Here is a 14,181-nt window from a genome sequence, read left to right on the forward strand (position 1 = left end):
AAAGCTTTTTCTGCATCTATTGAGATGATCATATGTCTCTTATTCTTCAATTAGTTAATATGGTGTATGTCACCGATTGATTTGCATATATTGAAGAATCCTTGCACTGCTGGGATAAATACCACTTGACCATGGTGTATGATCCTTTTAATGTGTTGTTGTATTCTGTTTGCTAGTATTTTGTTGAGGATTTTTGCATCTGTATTCATCAGCGATTTTGGTCTGTTACTTTGTTTTTTTTTGTAGTATCCTTGTCTGGTTTTGGTATCAGGGTGATGTTGGCCTGCCTTGTAGAATATGTTTGGGAGTGTTCCTTCCTTTGCAGTGTTTTGGAAGAGTTTGAGAAGGATGGATGTTAGCTCTTCTCTAATTGTTTGATAGAATGCACCTGTGAAGCCATCTGGTCCTGGACTTTTGTTTGTTGGAAGATTTTTAATCACAGTTTTAATTTCATTACTTGTGATTGGTCTGTTCGTATTTTCTATTTCTTCCTGCTTCAGTCTTGGAAGGTTGTACGGTCTGTTCGTATTTTCTATTTCTTCCTGCTTCAGTCTTGGAAGGTTGTACCTTCCTAAGAATTTGTCCATTTCTTCCAGGTTGTCCATTTTGTTGGAATAGAGTTGCTTGTAGTAGTATCTTATGATGCTTTGTATTTCTTCAGTGTCCGTTGTAACTTCTCCTTTCTCATTTCTACTTTTACTGATTTGAGTCCTCTCCCTCTTTTTCTTGATGCGTCTGGCTAAAGGTTTATCAATTTTGTTGGTCTTCTCAAAGAACCAGCTTTTAGTTTTATTGATCTTTGCTGTTGTTTTCTTTGTTTCTGTTTCATTTATTTCTGCCCTGATCATTATGATTTCTTTCCTTCTACTAATTTTGGGTTTTGTTTGTTTTTTTCTCTAGTGCCTTTAGGTGTAAGGTTAGTTGTTTATTTGAGATTTTTCTTGTTTTTGAGGTAGGATTGTATTGCTACACACTTCCCTCTTAAAACTGCTTCTCACGTGTCCCATAGGTGTAGGATCGTCATGTTTTCATTGTCATTCATCTCTAGGTATTTTTTGATTTCCTCTTTGATATATTCAGTGATCTTTTGGTTATTTAGTAACATTGTTTAGCCTCCATGTGTTTGTGTTTTTTATGTTTTTTTCCCTGTAATTGATTTCCAATCTCATAGTCTTGTGGTCAGAAATGATGGTTGATATGATTTCAATTTTCTTAAATTTACCGAGGCTTGATTTGTGACCCAAGTTGTGATCTATCCTGGAGAATGTTCCATGTGCACTTGAGAAGAAAGTGTAATCTGCTGTTTTTGGATGGAACGTCCTGTAAATATCAATTAAATCTATCTAGTCTATTGTGTCATGTACAGCTTGTGTTTCCGTGTTACTTTTCTGTCTGCATGATCTGTCCATTGGTGTAAGTGTGGTGTTAAAGTCCCCCACTATTAGTGTGTTACTATCAATTTCCTCTTTTATAGCTGTTAGCATTTGCCTTATGTATTGAGGTGCTCCTTTGTTGAGTGCATATATATTAATAATTGTTATATCTTCTTCTTGGAATGATCCCTTGATCATTATGTAGTGTCCTTCCATGTTTCTTGTAACGTTCTTTATTTTAAAGTCTATTTTGTCTGATATGAGTATTGCTCCTGCAGCTTTCTTTTGATTTCCATGTGCATGGAATATCTTTTTCCATCCCCTCACGTTCAGTCTGTATGTGTCCCCAGGTCTGAAGTGGTCTCTTGTAGACAGTGTATATATGGGTCTTGTTTTTGTATCCATTCAGCCAGCCTGTGTCTTTTGGTTGGAGCATTTAATCCATTCTCATTTAAGGTAATTATTGATACGTATGTTCCTATGACCATTTTCTTAATTGTTTTGGGTTTGTTTTTGTAGGTCCTTTTCTTCTCTTGTGTTTCCCACTTAGAGAAGTTCCTTTAGCATTTGTTGTAGAGCTGGTTTGGTGGTGCTGAATTCTCTTAGCTTTTGCTTGTCTGTAAAGCTTTTGATTTCTCCATCAAATCTGAATGAGATACTTGCCAGGTAGAGTAATATTGGTTGTAGGTTTTCCCTTTCCTCACTTTAAATATATTGTGCCACTCCCTTCTGGTTTGTAGAGTTTCTGCTGAGAAATCAGCTGTTAACCTTATGGGAGTTCCCTTGTATGTGATTTGTCATTTTTCCTTTGTTGCTTTCAATAATTTTTCTTTGTTTTTAATTTTTGTCAATTTGATGACTGTGTCTCGGCGTGTTTCTCCTTGGGTTTAACCTGCCTGGGACTGTCTGTGCTTCTTGGACTTGCGTGGCTATTTCCTTTCCAATGTTAAGGAAGTTTTCGACTATAATCTCTTCAAATATTTTCTTGGGCCCTTTCTCCATCTCTTCTCCTTCTGGGACCCCTGTAATGTGAATGTTGTTGCATTTAAGGTTGTCTCTTCATGTCTTTTCATTGTTTTTTCTTTATTCTGTTCTGCAGCAGTGATTTCCCCCATTCCCTCTTCCAGGTCATTTATCCATTCTTCTGCCTCAGTTTTTCTGCTGTTGATTCCTTCTAGTGTATTTTTCATTTCAGTTATTGTATTGTTCATCTCTTTTTGTTTGTTCTTTAATTCTTCTAGGTGTTTGTTCTGTAATTCTTCTATGTCTTTGTTAAACATTTCTTGCATGTTCTCGATCTTTGCCTCCATTCTTTTTCCGAGGTCCTGGATCATCTTCACTATCATTATTCTGAATTCTTTTTCTGGAAGTTTGCCTCTCTCCACTTTATTTAGTTGTTTTTCTGGGGTTTTATCTTGTTCCTTCATCTGGTACATAGTCCTCTGTCTTTTCATTCTGTCTGTCTTTCTGTGAATGTGGTTTTCGTCCCACAGGCTGCAGGATTGTAGTTCTTCTTGTTTCTGCTGTCTCCCCTTCAAGAACTTTTTCATTTCAGGATATTTGAGAGTAAATTACTAACATGATGCTCCAGCACCCCTGAATACTTCAGTGTCTATTTCCTTTGAACAGTGGCATTCTCCTACATAATTATAGTGCAACCATCCAAATTAAGAAAGTAATAGATGCATTCCTACCACGTGATTTCAGGCCCTCTTCAGGTTTGTCCATGTGTCCCAACAGTGTCCATTATTCAATCCAGCATCGTGTTGTATTTGCTTACTGTGTCTCCCTATTCTCCTTCAGTCTGGAAATGTCCCTTGGTCTTTCCTTGACTTTTATGACTTCGGTAGTTTTGAAAACTGCAGGTCAGATATGCTGTGGCATGTCCTTCTACTTTCTTCTACGAAACGTAGAATTTATCTGATGCTTCCTCGTGATTAGAATAATGTCATTTTTTGACACGAATGTCAGAGAAATGATGCTGCATTTTTCTCATGTTTCATTACATGGTTTCTATTTGTACCATTACTGAGAATGCTCACTTTGATCATTTAATTAAGAAGCAGTGTGCTAGGTTTTTTCACTGTCAGATTAATCTTTTCACCCTTTCTTATTATTTTTTTTTGCGGTACGCGGGCCTCTCACTGTTGTGGCCGCTCCCGTTGCGGAGCACAGGCTCCGGACGCGCAGGCTCAGCGGCCGTGGCTCACGGGCCCAGCTGCTCCGCGGCATGTGGGATCTTCCAGACCGGGACACGAACCCGCGTCCACTGCATTGGCAGGTGGACTCTCAACCACTGAGGCACCGGGGAAGCCCCACCTTTTCTTATTAATAAGGCTATTGGGAAGGTACTTCAGGATCATAAATATTCTATTCTTTACTGTACTTTCACCCACTGTTTTCAGAATCCACTGGGTGTTTTTTTTTGCAGGGAGGGAGGTCTTATTTAATTATTATTCCAATGGCTGCCACATGGTGATTTTCTTCTTTCTACACCTATTAGTTGGCTTTTTATTTATTTATTAATTATTATTATTATTATTTTTTGCGGTACGTGGGCCTCTCACTGCTGTGGCCTCTCCCATTGCGGAGCACAGGCTCCGGACGTGCAGGCTCAGCGGCCATGGTTCACGGGCCTAGCCGCTCTGCGGCATGTGAGATCTTCCCGGACCGGGACACGAACCTGTGTGCCCTCCATTGGCAGGCGGGCTCTCAACCACTGCGCCACCAGGGAAGCCCTACCTTATTTTAATTATTATTTTTCTTTTTACTCTAATATGTTATTTTAAAGCTGATAGTTGCTAAATATAATTAATTTTTTAAGGAAATTCAAAATCAGTGGACTCCTTTGGTCTTGCTGGTTTGTCAGAGCCATTGAACGCTCATCTCTCCTGTTAGAAGTGCTGCAGAAACTCCATCTGGGGAATTTACACTTAGGTGCATTTGAATGTGTCATGCTTGAGTGCCAAAGTATATTTTCATGTATTCAAGCACTTAGAGGGAACAGGTGATTGTCTAGGGAGTGGAGCTGAGGAGCCGTTGATAAAATTTTCATCTGCTGAAGGGCTGCTATGAGTTGTTCAGTGACAAATTAAAAAAAGAATTATAGTGGAAATAGAAGTAGAAATAGGTTTTCCAGCAGTTTAGCCAAGATGTCTAGTGAACAGAAGAGCCCTTTCACATTTTACAAAATGCCAGCAGATATCGGTGTCTAACTTCCCATTTAACTTACCTGCCCTTGCCCTTAAGCACTCATTAGATTTCTTCCTCAAATTTGAGACCTGCGAAGCTGACACCTGTCACTTGCACATGGATGATTCATTCAGCAGAGACTGTTGAGTGTCAGAGTCCTAACTGTTCTTAAAGACTGTACCCAAGGCCAGTGGTTCTTAGTGTGTCCTCAGGTCAGCAACGTCAGCATTACCTGGGGGCCTTTCAAAAATGCAAATTGCCAGGCCCCATCCTTGACTCGCCAAATCAGAAAATCTGGGGGTGGGCCCAGCAATCTAGTTTTTTTTTTTTTTTTTTTTTTTTTTTAAATCCTGCAGGTGATTCTGATGCACCTGTATCAGAACATGTCAGTATGAGGACCAAGGCTAACCACAAATTCTTGCCCCTGACTTCTGTGCAGCAGACGACCATTTGTCAGTCTCTTTAAACCCCTTTCATCTCCTGTTTGAATCATTACATCTATTTTTCATGATCTCTCACTCCTTTTTAAGTTTCATTTTTAGCTCGACATCCCCAAAGGGTGACTTTACAGTGTGTCTTGGTGTGGATATGTTGGAGTTTATCTGTTTGGTGTTTAACGGGCTTCTTGAATCTGTACGTTACTATCTTTCTCCAGATTTGGGAAGTTCTCAGCCATTATTTGTTTAAAAATTGTTTTTCTGCACTATACTCTTTCTCCTCGCTTTCTGGGACTCTGGTTACATGAATGTTTAATATTTTATTAGTATTGTCCCACAGATCCCTGAGCCTCTAATTACTTATTTTTATCTTTCTGTAAACTTTTTTCCTTTTCGCTTTTCAGATGAGATCATTTCAGCTGATGTGGCTTCACATTCACTGGTTTTTTTTTCTCTGTCATCTTCATTCTGCTATTGAGCCCATCGAATGAGTTTTTAAAATTTTGATTACTGTGTTTTTCAGTTGTAATATTTGATTCTTTTTTGTATACTTTATTTCTTTGTTGAAACTTCTTATTTTTCAAGAGTGTTCACCCATGTTTGACCTCTTTTTTGTTTTTGTTTTTGTTTTAGGGTCCATCATTTTTATTTCTAAGTCATCTGATATAGAAAACTAAAAGTTTTTTATTATGGAAAATTTCAAACATATACAAAATACAGAATATTATAATTAACCTCCATGTACCCATCACCCAATTTCAATAATTATTAACATTTTTTGCTTATCTTTTTTCACCTAGGCATTCTCCCCTGACCCCACCCCACCCCCTCACACACATTTTTCAGGGTGTCCTATAGGATAAATTGTTTGAACAGCTTCATAATAGCTGATTCAAAGTCTTTATCAAATAAGTACAACATCTCTGTGATCTCAGCATTAACATCTGTTGTTTGTGTTTTGCTATGCAAGTTGAGATTTTTTTTCCAGTTCTTTATATGCTGAGTAATATTGAATTGCATTTTGGACATTTTTATATTATATTGTAAGACTCACGGTCTTGTTGCGGTTCCATGGGAAATGTTGATTTTTGCCTGTTTGTTTTAGCAGGCAGTTGACCTGGTCGGATTTAGACCATAAGTGAGAATCAGTCTGTGGGTCGTGATTCTAATTCCAAGGCCCCTTCAGTTTTCCAAGCCTCTATGGTGCTATTCCAGTCTGTCCCATGTGTGTGCCATCCAGCGGCCAGCCTGGGAGTTGAGCAGTGGTCTGTCTCTTAGTTTAACTCTGAAAGTCTCCGTGTGCTGCTGGGGGTCAGCTCCATGTGTGCACCATTGGGGGTGGCCCAGGAATTCATACACAATTCCATGAGGTTGCCTTCCTGAACTTCTCCCTCTACACCATCTCTCAAGTACTTTCTGGTTCCTTGGGTCTTTCCTTTTCTGCCCTCCAGCTAGACATCTGGAGCTTTATTTATACTACTCTTTCATGCTCTTCCTGTGCATGTGCCCATGTCTGGGCCGAGCAGTGAGAGGACAGAGAGGAGAACAATAAAGCAACTGGCGTCTGCCCCACCCTCCTGGGTCCACAGCTCCTGGGACTGGAGAGAGATTATCCCCTGCCTCCCAGATTTAGGCATCTGTGGGCCCCCTGCTGCTGCCACTTTTGCTGCTAGGGGGCCGTCTCCCTCCTCCTGGAACCCAAACTAGAAGCTTCTCCTGGAGTTCTCTCTTTTACACTAATGTCAACTTTGGGGTTTCTTCCCAGATGAAGCTGGGGACACTGGAGGAAAACAACGGTAACTTCATCGTTGGTCAGTGGTGCTTTAGGTCCTGGTCTCTTTCAGTCCACCTGCTTCTGTTTGTTTTCAGACCCCTCAAGTAGCTGCTGCATGTGTTCTGCCCAGGCTATCAGGTGTAGCTGCATTCAGAGGGAGAGGCAGGTGGAGGATGCTGTCCCATCTCGGGCAGAAACAAAACTTCTCCCCCAGCATGGCTTCAGGCTGATGAGAAAGGAGAGATTTACCCAAAGCCGAGTTCTAAAATGAGTGAATGCATTTGTCATAATGGTCCATGGAAAAAAGTGACTTAGATACAGAATTATCTAAAGGCTGGAAAGTGGGTGAGGTGCGGGGGCAGGAGTAGCAGGAGACCAAGTAGCCTTGGCTGCTGAATCTTGGCAGGTTTGTACGGCTCGCAGATCCCAGACTGGTGGCATGGACTGTCTGTGGGATGTGCTCACCCTTCAGCAGATTAGTAATGTTGCAGAGGTGGGGGACAGCATAGTGTTTTTATAGCCTGGGGAGGCTTGGGGGTGGGCCGTAAAGAGAAGGAGTAGATGAAGGTAGGAGACTTTTGGTGCTTAGGGAGAGGGGAGCAAGGGAAGCGTTTTGGAGGGAAGGATGGGACGTGGACAGCCTGTGGGAGGCAAGGCTGAATAGTTGAGATTGTTACTAACAGAATGAGTAGTACTGTTGGTAACAAAGATTATGAGCTACTAGGTACCAATGGAAAGAGAGTTACAGTCAGCCCTCCATATGTGTGGCTCCACATCCCAGTGAATTCAACCAACTGCAGGTTGAAAATATTCAGGGAAAAATTTCCAGTGAGTTCCAAAAAGCAAAACTTGAATTTTCCGTGCTCTAGTATTTACATTGTATTTACAGCTATTTACATAGCATTACATTATGTTAGATGTTATAAGTAAGGAGGATTGTGTAGGTTATATGCAAATACTAGGCCATTTTATATAAGGGACTTGAGCATCCCTGGATTTTGGTCTTCCTGTGGGTGTCCTGGAACCATCCCCCATGAGGGATGACTGTGCCAATAGTTTGACCGGTTAGTGTAATGCCTTCTATTCAGTACCTTAAAATTTAACATTTTATCGTCTGCTGTCTGGAATCATCCTCTAGTTATCTCTTATACTTTCTCCATTGTCTTTCAGAAGGATGAGAGCTGCTCCATATACTCTTTTTGTATCTCCCCTGAGGCTTTAAGAAGAAAAAATTGAGCTCCCACTCACCCCACACCCACACACGCACACACATCTAAAAATTTCTTTGGGGGGATGGGACTGGAGCATCTTGAAATTTTATAAAGCTCCATACTTAACCCATGCACACAGTTGGGCAAATGATTCTTGTTGATTATTTGGCTGGAAATCTCAATAACAAAGATTGAAAATCAATTTTCTTTCTTCTCCGGCATCCCAGAATCTAATTTGGCAATTTTTACTTTGCCAGAAGTAAACAAGGGTTTAAGTGGTTTATCTGAAGCAGGATATTGCAAGTCCACATTTGAATTATAAACATTGAAAAGGAGAGGACAGGGCCTAGGTGGCTTTTTGGTAAGGTGTCACGTGCATTTACATCCTTCACAAATATTAACAGGCGATCTCACGGCATGCTTTATACCTGCTACCCTTGATACCGAGTGCCTGTCACTCACCTGAGCCCGCTGTCAGCCCCAAGCCATGTGACCTGTTTGAATCCGTTAGTATTCGTGTGAAATTTTCATACCCACCACAAGCACTGTGTCAGATCTTAAATCTTCCCCATCTCGCTGCCCAAAGCCATTTTGAGATAGAGAAAAATTACTACATTTCAAGTGTCTTAAAAGCCAATGTCACAAGGGTCCAAGGCCCTAGAACATATTATGTAATCTGTTCTTAAGTATTGGCATATGTTAGTGGAAATTAGACTCTATCAGGGCCCCCAAATGGTGCCATCATCATAACTTATTTTAGTATAAATATTTTTAAGGCCTTTTATGCCACTTAGAATTATCATACACAAAGCAAGTTTCTTTTAGCTTGAGCTAGGAAATGAAATAAGAGCTTCACCCATTCTTCCTCACCCAACTTCTCATGTGATACCATTCCAGAAAATTTTTCTGGACAGAGCTTTGCTTTACTGACTGTTGTATCTAAAATGAAAACCTCTCTTTCACTGAGCATCGTTTAGCAATGCGTTATATATCCTGTCTTTGTTTGTGTGTGTGGTGGGGCATAGAGGAGGGCCTTTCTAACGTATGGTTAAATTCAGAATGTGGAGCGCTGAAGCAGAATTGCTAAAGGCCTCCTGTTTTTTGGCCTGTAAAGCTCATATTACATTGCACCATACCCTTTTGGGAATACAGTTGTTTTATATGTTCATATTAATGGTAACTCAGAATGAAATAATTTGAACATCATCACCTCAGAAATATTCATATGACAACATTTAATTTAAAACAGTTGATTTTTATTTGTGCAATAGCAGAATTAGAAAATCTCACATAAAATTTGAGAACTATAATTAATGGTGATATTAATGATTATTATCCCTATACTCCTAAGAAATCACTAGAAATCTTTACATGTTTAATTTTTTTCAGTGTGCCTGAAATATTAAAATAGAAAATCAGTGGTTTCATTCACAGAGACTTAAGTAAAGCTTTTTTTTGTTGTTACAGGTGTCTTTGTCTACCTTTTTATAATGTTGTTTCCCCTCCATCCCCTTCTAAGATCGTCTGGAATTTGTCTGTCCTCAAATATTTAACAGGCTCTCAAGTGATCTCAAAGATGCCATCATACATTTCAAGGAGGTTTAGATATACTCTAAAAATGACAAATTAAGTGCATCACAGAAAGTCCATGTGCTGTGATTAATCACATTAACCTCAGATCAAGGAGTCGCTCATAGTTAAGGAGAATTTAAGATCTGGAAGGAAGCATTGAAGACTTGGTGAGGGAGCTGAGCCCTGGAGGGGTTACCCCGTCAGGCAGGACACACGAGCTGGGTCTCTTCCGAAGGCCTTGTACCATCACTCACTCTCATTCATTCATTGCCTTTTCCCTTCAGCTTTTTGCTTTTTTTTTTTTGGTACGCGGGCCTCTCACTGTCGTGGCTCTCCCATTGCGGAGCACAGGCTCCAGATGCGCAGGCTCAGCGGCCATGGCTCATGGGCCCAGCAGCTCCGCGGCATGTGGGATCTTCCCGGACCGGGGCACGAACCCGTGTTCCCTGCATCGGCAGGCGGACTCTCAACCACTGCGCCACCAGGGAAGCCCGCTTTTTGCTTTTTAAATATACTCGCAAGTCTCCTTTAAACAAAAATATCACAAAATATCCCATAGGGTCTGTCAACTCCCGGCTCCAGCTACTACCAACTCTGTCTTTCTCTTCATAAACAAACTTCTTTTTCTTCTTCTGTTTTTTGTTGAAGTGTAGTTGGCTCACAATATTGTGTTGGTATCAGGTGTACAGCAAGAGTACACAGACGTCTTGAATGAGTTGTCCACACTCAGGAGACCTCAACTGTGCTTTCCCTGGGCTTCTGAGGTTTTCCTTCTCCCCCTCTGAGGGTCCTTCTCTGTTTCCTTTGCCGGTTCATCTTCCTCTCCTTGAGCCATTAAAAGCCAAGCTCCTCAAGGCGCCCAGTGTTGGATGGGCCGTCTCTTCTCCCACCTCTCTCTTCACTCCCCTTTCCCACACCTGTGGCTTCCTTTATTAGAGATGACTCTCAGATATATATAGAGAGATACCACATTCTCACATATACACACGTATATGCACATATATATGTGTACATCTCTACCTGATATCTGTAGAGATGTGTGTGTATATACACATGGATCTTAGGTAGTTATGTACACATGTATATGTGTGTATGTCTCTCTCTATATTTTGAGGTATATAGTTCATCTATAAATTTCTTTTGAATTACCATCAGGATTAATAAGCAATTCTTAATCCTCCAACTTTCTAGATTTCTTCATTTTGATCATTTAACAGAATATACTTGATAAAAACCAGGCGTTCTTTCAAAAGTATACTTGCCAACATCAGGAGAACATCTTAAACAAAATATGCTTTATTTCAGCACCATATCTTCTCATCACAGAGCACCAAATTATCAAAAATTATGCATATATATATATATAATTGAGAGTAAAGTAGGCAGGAAAGTGGGTAGGTTGGTAGACAGACACATGGATTGAGATATCTCCTAGGCATTTCTTCTGGAGCTTCAGGCTTGTATTTCTATCTGCAAAAGGCATCTCAAATTCATTATGTGTAAAACCAAACTTAAGATTTCTTCCCCCAACCTGATTTTGGTCCTTTTCCAGTGTTCTCCATCAGTGTGAACAGCTCCCCGTCCAACTAGTTACAGCAAAGCCCAGGAGCATCTTCTTCACCTCCCTGGTCCCCCTATGTAGCCCATCATGAGCCCTGGTGATCTTATCTCCCAAGTATCTTCTGGATCTGTTTATTGACCTCTTATCCCTCCCTTCCAGTTCTGAGCCACCATCATGTTTGACCTGGACCACTGCAGTAATCTCTTACCTTGTTTATCTATATTTCCTCTTGCCCTCTGGTACATTCTTCAAACAGTAGAAAAAATGATCTTCCTGAAACTCATGGCTAATTGTGTGATGCTGTTGTTGCGCAAAGCCCTTCAGGGTCTTGCTGTTGCCCCTGCATGAGATACAAGATGCTTTACTGTATCCTGAGCAACTCTACATACTTCATCCTCCCCTCTCCAGCTTCACCTTGTGCAGTGCTCCCCCTGGTTTCTTCTGCCGTGTCTCCCATCACTCACCACCATGATCATCACTTTTTCCTGTCACAGTCTGTTGGATATGCCCCTCCTCCCCCCGCAAGAGCTTGTCTAAGCACCACCTCCTTCACGGCATCGTTCCCTAACCTCCCCTGCAGCCAGCCCCCTTCTTGCATGCTCATGAGCCGGGGGCAGGGTATCTCTCCTTCAGTTGCAGCTTTGCATTTAGTTGTGGAATTGTTTGGTTAGTGACCTCTCCCTCCTGCTTGTTTACAAGTTCCATAAGGACAAGGTGTGTGTCCCACTCGTTCACCTCTGCATCCCCACCCCCGGTTCTTATCAGAGCACGGTAAGTGTTCATTCGGTATCTGTTGAGTGAATGGACACACAGCAGCATCATGTAAAAAAAAAAAAAATGAAGCACATCTTTTAAGCCAGTAGGTTTGTCCATAAAGGAATACGATAGAGGAAAGAGAAGGCACCAGCCTTAACAGAGCCCCTTTTATGCGCCAGGTGGTTTATACACATTATTTGGATGGAAAGAAGGAATGGTCATGGGTAGTTTTGTTTTCTTTCGTTAACTCCTCGAAGGGATTTTTATGTGTATTTCATGCAAATACATGGGTGGCAAGATTGTTTTCAGTGATTTAACATGATATGAAATATGGCTCTGAAATACTATCCTATTTTTCCATTAACATATTTTAGCAATTTTCAACTTGTGTGGCTGGGCATTTGATTAACAGAAAAAAAAAGAATTGGATTAGGTATAATTAACACCTCAAATGAGATTGCCTTGTTAATCTCTAATGTCATTTTAAGAGCATTAAATACACATATATCCTGGACATGGCTACTTAACTTTTGACTTTTGTATGGCATACAGTTTTGAGTCCTAGTCATAAAAGGCATATGGGAAACACCTTTCTTCATTGTGGTAATGGTGCCTTTCCATAATTGGGAAATATACGAGTGCAATTTTGTATGAGGGGGATAAGCAGATTGTAGGTGGATAATACCCGCTGCTGCCCTTCTGAGTCTCCCAAAACCGTGTGCTGCTTCTCATGTTGACTCCATTTCTGCTAAAAAATGACAGCCACCAGAACCAATCCTTTGGTTGCTCGCTGTGGTTATGATCTAAACCCGTTAGGTTCTAACCGTATTGAATTTGAAGCTCCTTTGAGAATCTGTGACAGTATGTCACATAGGCAGGTGGATGTTGCTGGTCTGAAGCTCCAGAGTGGCCATGTGGGGTATTGCTATTACCTGCAGGGTCCAGGTGGAGCTGGTACCCAACTAGAGGTCACGTGCCCCGTCCAGAGGAGGCAGCCTGCAGTAGCCCAGTGACAGCACAGATCTACTGATACCACATCTTCTAATTTTTTCAGGGAAGCCAGAAACTCAGACTTTTATGTGAAAACTACGGATTTTTAACTGTTGACAGTGAAGGAATTTGGTTTTTACGTTTGCGCGGGACACACAAAACACATCCATGAGCTGATTTTTTTCTCTGACCTTTGTTGCAGATTCTTTATCCTGGCTGCTAGTTCTTCACGGTCTCTCTCTCCCTCATCTGTCCAATATGGGTTCCTGCTGCTGTTTTACATCCCCTGCATCTTGGCTGGACTTGACTCTCTCCTTTCTCCAAGCCCAGGAGGTCCATCTCCTGTCTCAGGCTCAGCCCCTCCCCTCGTCACCCTCACATGGAGCATCTCTCTTGTCCTGTGAGACCCAGCTTAGGTCCTTGGTGCTACCTCCTGCACCCTGCACTCATCACTTTGATCCGTCATGGTTGACTTCTAGATGAATGTCTTATCTTCACAAATAAGTTGCATTCTTTTTCAGGACAAAGATTGAACATAGAGTTTGGGGTGGGGGTGTGGTTTGTTTTGAGGCTTGGTTGACTCTCAGGTGCGAATGGGACCAGAAAAGATAGTGAATCTCCTAAATGCCTCCAGTGACAGGGAGCTCACTGCCTTCTGTGACATCCTTGCCAGTTTTGGACAGCTCCTATCTTAGAATGCATCTGTTTGCTTAATCAAGCTGAAATTTGCCTCCCCACCTAATGATTTTGTTACCTTTGGGCATTTACACTGAATTCTTCTGCCCCTTGTACAATCATCTTCTGAACAAGCAGGACCCTAATCAGTCCAAAGGAGCTGTTCTTGTGTGTCCAATGTAGCCATCTAAACAGGGTTTTCACAAGAAGCAGTGTTTTTGCATGGAAATGGTCACTGCATATGCACATTTTCTTTCCTATCGAATTCTGAGGGAGTTTTTAGTATTAATGACCTATTACTAAAAACCTGTTACTCTGGCAGTTTCACCATGTTTTCATTTGAAAGCACTGTCCTTTGAGGTTTCTACTTTTATCAGCATTAATAACCATTTCCTAAATCGGTGACCATATGCTTTGCTTGATATCCTCACATCTCTTTGGTTAACTGATTTGTTTTTCTTTTCAACAATCAAAAGTCTAATTATCTGTATTCTGAGTTTTAAATCTCTTATGATATTGTAATGCTTAGATCCCTCACTTCTGCCCTGGGTAACATGAGTATTGTGACACTCGGCTCTAAAAATAAAAGCATTTGAAGGTTTAGAATTGGCTTATGTGAGCAGACTTTTGCGACGAAAGC

General features: G+C 41.1%; 1 protein-coding gene across 5 annotated transcripts in view; it reads left to right on the forward strand.

The window, feature by feature from the left end:
* KIF16B (kinesin family member 16B) overlaps positions 1-14,181 on the forward strand; it is a 296,484-nt gene that overhangs the window by 140,781 nt on the left and 141,522 nt on the right. The window lies entirely within an intron of this gene.

This window comes from Kogia breviceps, chromosome 14 (genome assembly GCF_026419965.1).
Source record: "Kogia breviceps isolate mKogBre1 chromosome 14, mKogBre1 haplotype 1, whole genome shotgun sequence".
Classification (NCBI taxonomy): domain Eukaryota; kingdom Metazoa; phylum Chordata; class Mammalia; order Artiodactyla; family Physeteridae; genus Kogia; species Kogia breviceps.